A 7,031-nucleotide genomic window follows, 5' to 3' on the forward strand; every position below is an offset into this window, starting at 1 on the left:
AAAAAAAATCTTGGATGATAGCTAATGCAGTTCTCCAGGGCATTGTTTGGCAAAAAATAGTTTTTGCTGCAAAATGGTAATAGGTACTCTAAGGTAGAAGTTCTCAAAGGGTGTCCTGGGTATTTAAGCATTTAATAAATAGCATGATGTTATGGCTGATTATAATGACAATGACAAAGGTGACAATAATATAAGAAATAACATGTCGTATCTATTCAAAAGAATTTACTCTTTAAAATACTCCATGATTGAAAAACAGCATGGAGCTTCCTCAAAAAGTTGAAAATAGAGCTATCCTATGACTCAGCAATTGTACTACTGGACATTTACCCTAAAGATACAAATGTAGTGATCTGAAGGGGCATGTGCACCTGAATGTTTATAGCAGCAATGTCCACAATAGCCAAACTATGAAAAGAACCTAGATGTCCATCAACAGCTGAGTGGATAAAGAAGATGTGGTATACACACACACACACACACACACACACACACACACAATGGAATACTATGCAGCCATCGAAAGAAATGGAATACTATGCAGCCATCAAAAGAAATGAACTCTTGCCATTTGCGACGACGTGGATGGAACTAGAGGGTATTATGCTTAGTGAAATAAGTCAATCAGAGAAAGACAATTATCATATGATCTCCCTGAGACAAAGAAGTAGAGATGCAACATGGGGAGTTTGGGGGTAGGAAAAGAATAAATGAAACAAGATGGGATTGGGAGGGAGACAAACCATAAAAGACTCTTAATCTCACAAAACAAGCTGAGGGTTGCCAGGGGGAGGGGGAGGGAGAGGGTGGTGGGGTTATGGACATTGGGGAGGGTATGTGCTATGGTGAGTGCTGTGAAGTGTGTAAACCTGGCAATTCACAGACCTGTACCCCTGGGGCTAATAATACATTATATGTTTATTTAAAAAATAATTAAAAATAAATAAATAAATAAAATACTCCATGATTGAGTTCTTTGTCGTTTTTATCCAAACAGATGTCTATGAGTGACCTCTGGTAACTGTTCTAGTCATTGATTCTAACATCCCAGGACAGGAAAACCATCCCAAGACCAGTTTAAAAGGCCGATGATCAGTAACTGTCCTTGACAGCAAAGGCTGTTGAAGAAGTACATTCTCTCTTCAGTTATAAGGATAAAAATGTATTATTTGCAGATATACCAGAAGAATAATATTTGCTGTGTCTTTTAAATTCTAAACCATAAAAAGCATAGAACATAAGCTACTAGAAAAAGATTTCTTTTCTCATTTGCCAACTCCCATGATATCCAGCGGTTTGCAACAGAACAGGTGTTCCCCAGGTAAACATTCCCCGGGCACACAGTGTAAGTGTTTCGTATCAGAGAGTCTCCAGCTGACATCACGTTCCTAGCCCGTTACTTAGAATTTGCAATGAATTTTCCCACAGACGTTAAATTCTGAGACATGATCTTGGTAATTCATACCAATTGTGTGTTGTGGTATGCTAGGACACACTGTGGATTAACAGGCTTTCTGTGCTATGATATGATGTGAAACACTGTGGATTAAATGGGCTTTAGGAGTTCACTTTAGAACCTGGACACATTGTCTAATACCATTTCTCTGAGAAAATGGGCTCCAGGGCACAAGTAGCCCCGAAACAATGAAAACACAAGTCCTTCCTCACTTTCTCCCTGTCCCTTCCTTTTATCATCGCCCCACTCGGCCACAGACCAGGGGAAACAGCATCCCAGCAGCCCCTTGGATGCCCTGTGGAACAGCAGTCCCCACGCAGAGCTCCGGCAGCCACGATCTCCTTACCTTTGACCTCTCACACTTTACCAAACATTCATAAAAATGCTTTTCACCCTCGCCCAACCCTGGGAAACCTCACCTTGTTCCTGGTACTCCCACCACCGGTTCCCTCCACTCAGCGTCAACCTTGGCTCTGTCCTTTACTGCTCCCTTCAACCATCTCTGAAAGGAAAACGTGCTTCCCAAACGCACCTCATGCTGTTTCCCCTCCAGTTTCGCTCAGGCTGCTGTTCCCTTCTCTCCTGTCTCTCTCGCCCCCCCCCCCACCCCGGCCCGCCTCCAATCCATCCTTCCAGGGATTCTACCCATTCCAGATCCTTCCACATTAATGACACCTCCTAGAACAGCCTCCCTGGCCAGTTCCTCACCTGCACTCGCCTCATTCTGCCTTGGGTTTCTTTTCTTTTTCTTTATTTATTTAGAGGGTGGGGGCAGAAGAAATAGGAGAGAGAGAATCTTAAGCAGGCTCCATGCCCAGCACAGAGTGGAAGGCAGGGCTTGATCTCCCAACCCTAAGATCATGACCTAAGTGGAAATCAAGAGTAGAAGGCTTAACTCACTGAGCCACCCAGGCATCCCCTGCCTTGAATTCCTAATACTTTGTCCTTGTCTTTCCCCACCACCCCTCTCTTTTTTTTCCTTCCTTGTCTTTCCATCTTTCTTTTGGAGTTCCCCAAAGACAGGCACAACTTCTTTATGGTGTCTGGATCCCTGCACCCCACCCCCCACACCCACAGCACCTGGCTCACTACAGTGGAGTGTGAGTGCAGTAGGAATCAGCCGTCCAGTGTCGCCCTCAGTCAAAAAAAAGAGGCAGAAGGACATTATAGAGCAATATCTGGGACCCAGGAAAAAAAAAATGTGAAATAGTGTCAACGCTTATACAAAAGTAAATACTATGGGGGAAGAAATGGAGGTGTGAACAGCACATTAGTAAGACAGAAATCCAACAGTTCTCTGCTGGATCCATTAGCCTCTGAGTTCGGAGGCGAGAATGCTCCGCTTTGGTTTCTGAAGGAAGTAACAGTAACAGACAATGATTTTCGCCCTCAGGAGGTGCCATCCCTCCGTGTAAAGCGCTTCCCAAGCATCGCCACCTTCATCTTCATTCTACACGGGAGGAAACTGAGGCATCCGAGGTTCATTAACCGGCCTGGGCTCACACCATCAGCGGGGCAGAGCTAGCATTTGAACCCCCACCCCATCCCCCATCCAAACTCAGCCACTAACTCAACGTTCTGTTTACCGCGGAGTTTTACAGCCGCGTTTGCAGGCTGGGGGGGCAGAAGTCCCCGCCCTCCGAGAGATGAAGAAATCAGGCTCCTGCGAAAGTGCCTTCCTTCTGCCTGGCTCTTGAGGGGGCGGCCTTAAGTCTTCCAGCAAACTCAGGAGCTCGGGATAAACGGAAACCGGGCAGGGGCCAATAACCCGCTCAAAGTCACACGGCCTAAGGTTTCAAAGGCTGCTGGTGCTCCGAATCCGTGCTTCAGGGCACCCTCGGCCACAGACTCCCCCTCCCCCAGCCCACCCCCGAGGGAGGTCCCCGCCAGAGGGACGCAGTCTGAAGGCCCCTCCGCAGTCAGCCCGAGGGGGTGGGGGTGGGGGGACACCTCCGCGTCCGCAGCGCGGGGACACTCCGCCCAGCTCCCCAGGCGGTGGAAAGGACGAAGCAGAACGAAGGGTGCAGAGGCTCGAGCACAGTGAACGGTCCGGGAGAGCCGTCGGCCTTTCCCTCCGCAAGTCTGTGCCATTTCACTTCTCCCTTCACGGCGCCCCAGCCTCGCTACTCTTTAAAATAGACGGTTTTCTCGGAGATCCGTGGAAGCCTGCGAAAATGCACAAGAGACGAACACAGTGAGATGAAGGAAAAGGGATTTCCTTTCCCTCTATTGATCACCCTTTCCTCCCAACACTTTCTCGGGAAATTACTTAGAACTCGAAATGACACCACAATGCATTATAAATAAAAAGCCTACCAAACCGACCGCGGAGCCCGGCCCTCGGGAGTTCACAAGTAGGCTATGTTAATATTTGCAAAGTGCCCCGAGTGCCTTAGCGGCTAATTAACATCTTGGGCTTGTTTTCTCAAATTCCATCCAGCCCATTGTTTCCCCTGTGAGCGCAACCCGAAGCCTTCGCCCCCAGTGCGCCACCGCCTGCATCTTCCTGCCAATAAAACCGCTTCAACCACCAGAGGTTGAAACAATTAATATTAGATGAAACCCCTCCGCGCCGCGGTGCCGGGGCCCGCGCAGCCCCGCGCCCTCCCGGCTGCAGGGTCCCCGCGGCGCCGGCTCCGCGGGGTCGGTCGGTTGCCCCTGGAGGGACCAGCTCTTGCAAAAGGAAAACCGAAAATGAGCAGATGCTTCTCTGACACGCGGTTGCCTGGAAAGAATCGCATCCATCCTCGCAGAAATCCGGTCGGTCCACGGTCCGGCGGGCACTGCTATTTTTAGCGCGACTCTTATTTGCACATTTCAAGCATTGCTATCCTGCTGACGGTACCTGTTAGGAAGGCTACGATCTCTCCCCGGAGGAAGTTCTAGGTTTCCCTCCTCTCGGGCTCTAGAAACCCATCACCAACAAATGCCCCCTTTCCTCAGGCGCGCTGAGAAAGAGAGAGATGTTTGAGGTGGGTGTCCAAGGTCGCGGCCCGCACCGCGCCTGTAGCCTTCTGCACCGGGCAGATGTCAAGACCAGACGCCCATCACCCACGGGGAGTCAAAATTAGAACTTCGGTTTCCTTTGTATTATTACCCTCACCAGAAGGAACTCCTCTATTTAGGCACACTTAAGTGTTCTTGCTTTTTGATCGATGATGTTATTATGGACGCTTATTAAAAATCCCAAAATCCAAAAAAAAAAGCTCCAAATCAGAGACCTGCTGGATGTCTCCTAGACTTCTAGACTTCTGGAACCGCAAAGCAGAGAGCAAGTGAGAAGCAGCTCTGTTTTCTGCACCCAGACCCAGCCCTGGCTGCAGAGGGGAGTTCTTCCAACAAGGAAGGACTCTTTGGTTCTTCCTAGAGGGCTGGATTGGATGGTACATGCCAACACCAGTGGGGGGTGGGAAGGTGTTAATACGTTGCCAATTCTTTTTTTTTTTTTTTTTTAAGATTTTATTTATTTATTTGACAGAGACCACAAGTAGGCAGGGAGGCAGGGAGAGAAAGAGGGGGAAAGCTGGCTCCCTGCTGAGCAGAGACACCCCCCCCCCCAGCCCCCATGCGGGGCTTGATTCCAGCATCCTGAGATCATGACTTGAACTGAAGGCAGAGGCTTTAACCCACTGAGCCACCCAGGCACCCCAATACGTTGCCAATTCTCTTGGCATACTCTGGTTCTTGCGTGAAACGAAGAATGTTCTTTTCAGCGTTCTTTTCTAACAGAAGAGCCATTTCTTACTATGAAAGTACCTCGTGGGGAATTCCCATTAAATAAAACTGCTTGACGATGACCTAATTTGTTCGTTCAAGAGGATAAACTCTTCCTATCCATACATTATTGTTGTTATGGTTTCCGTTGTTAAATTATACATAAAAGGCCCAAGTCTATTTTAGAAATGAAACGTTTTTCAGAGCATGAATCTTAATGAGATCCTTACACTAAATTGTGCCTGAGAATGGCATTATTTTAGCTGCCTCTTTATATTTTCACCAATTTGTAAACCTCAATGCATTTTTAAAAAATTATTGTACAATGTATATTCTTAGAATGTGTTCATTCACTACCATCTACCTGCCTGTTGCCTTTTTGGTCGTAGGTTATTAAAAAAAAAAAAAAAAGTATCTGAAACAAACCCCTTGATGGTCTTCCATCTTCCCTATGTCTGCTTTTCCTTGGTAAAACTTGTCCACTTTCCCTTGGATAAAGGGTTTTCAAACATGAACAAATCTACAGACCAGTGCTTCCCAAAGTGTAGTACTTAGAACAGGGTCTGGCAGGACCCTCCCTGTGAAAAAGGTGACCAGTACCTTTGAGAACACCTCGCATTCTCCCCACCCAAGGTTTACAAATCACATTAAGTCCTATGGTCAAGAAACCTGCTGAACTTGGCTTAGCCCGGCATTTCTCGAATTCATTTGCATGTGGAACCGTTTTCCAAAGAAGGCTTATTAATAGCCTGCTGAACTTTTAGTTCTAGGATTATACTTTGGGAATTACTGATTGAGACTATCTAATATCTGAAATAATTATAGGTCAGATAAAATTGAGATAAGTCAAGCTGCAGCATAAGAATTTATTTTAAAGCGGAATCTCACCTTAATTGCTATTTGTGAATTTCATAAGTCCACTGTGTTAAAAAAAAAAAAAATCATGCCTTAAATATGTAGGTGATTAGAAGCTGTGGGAGAACCTTGAGACTACACAGAATATGAAGGTTCTAGAAAGATCCCTTTTATCCCATGGGAACTATAATCCAGAGTGTGGTAGATTCCATAATTGCTGAGGCAACCTCTCCATCAGTCCCAACACACTGGGAATATTTAAAAGTAGTCCCCAAAGATACAGACTCCCATGGTGCTGCTCTTAGAAGTGAATTCAGTGCTCAGGAGAGAGGGCCACCCAGGCCAAACCTATTCTACTGTTTGGGCCCCCACCTTTGCCCCCCAGAGATAACCATGTACCCCAATAGGATCTATGCTACCAGAAGATCTGTATGGTTGACAAGCCTTTTGTGCATCCCTTATGGTAGAGCTGTCGGACAAGAACACACAAACATCATCCTTGAGAACAAGACAGTCGAACTAGCAGCCCATCTGGACCAATTTGTGTTCAATGTAAGCATTTCATTAAAGGAACTCTGGGGGTGCCTGGATGGCACAGTCTAAGCACTGCCTCTTGGTTTCCACTCAGTTCACGATCTCAGGGTGATGAGATCGAACCCCTCCAGCCCTAGCCAGCTCAGGTACCCCACTCAGCGCTGAATCAGCTTAAGACTCTCTGTCCCACTCCCTCTGCCCCCTCCCCTCTGAGCACACACACTCTCTCTCTAAAATAGATAATGTAAGTCTTTCATTTATTTTGATTTTAAAGATTTTATTTATTTACTTGATAGAGAGATAGAGAGAGCGGGGGGTGGGGGGTAATGGCAGAGGGAGAGGGAGAAGCAGGCTCCCCACTGAGCAGGGAGTCCGTTGCAGGATTTTATCCCAGGCGCCCCCCCATCATGAACCCCACTAAAGACAGCCTCTCAAGGGACTGAGTCATCCAAGTGCCCCAGATAAATAAGTC

General features: G+C 46.9%; 1 long non-coding RNA gene across 1 annotated transcript; it reads right to left on the minus strand.

Annotated features, from left to right (window-relative positions):
• Positions 1 to 967: 967 nt before the first annotated feature.
• Positions 968 to 4,183, minus strand: LOC309849424. Its single transcript, XR_014303696.1, has 2 exons — positions 3,773 to 4,183; positions 968 to 3,622 (listed from the first exon to the last, which is right to left on the minus strand). It is a non-coding gene; the product is annotated as an uncharacterized lncRNA (long non-coding RNA).
• Positions 4,184 to 7,031: the final 2,848 nt, after the last annotated feature.

Source organism: Mustela nivalis (genome assembly GCF_964662115.1).
Source record: "Mustela nivalis genome assembly, chromosome: 16".
NCBI classification, from domain to species: Eukaryota; Metazoa; Chordata; class Mammalia; order Carnivora; family Mustelidae; genus Mustela; species Mustela nivalis.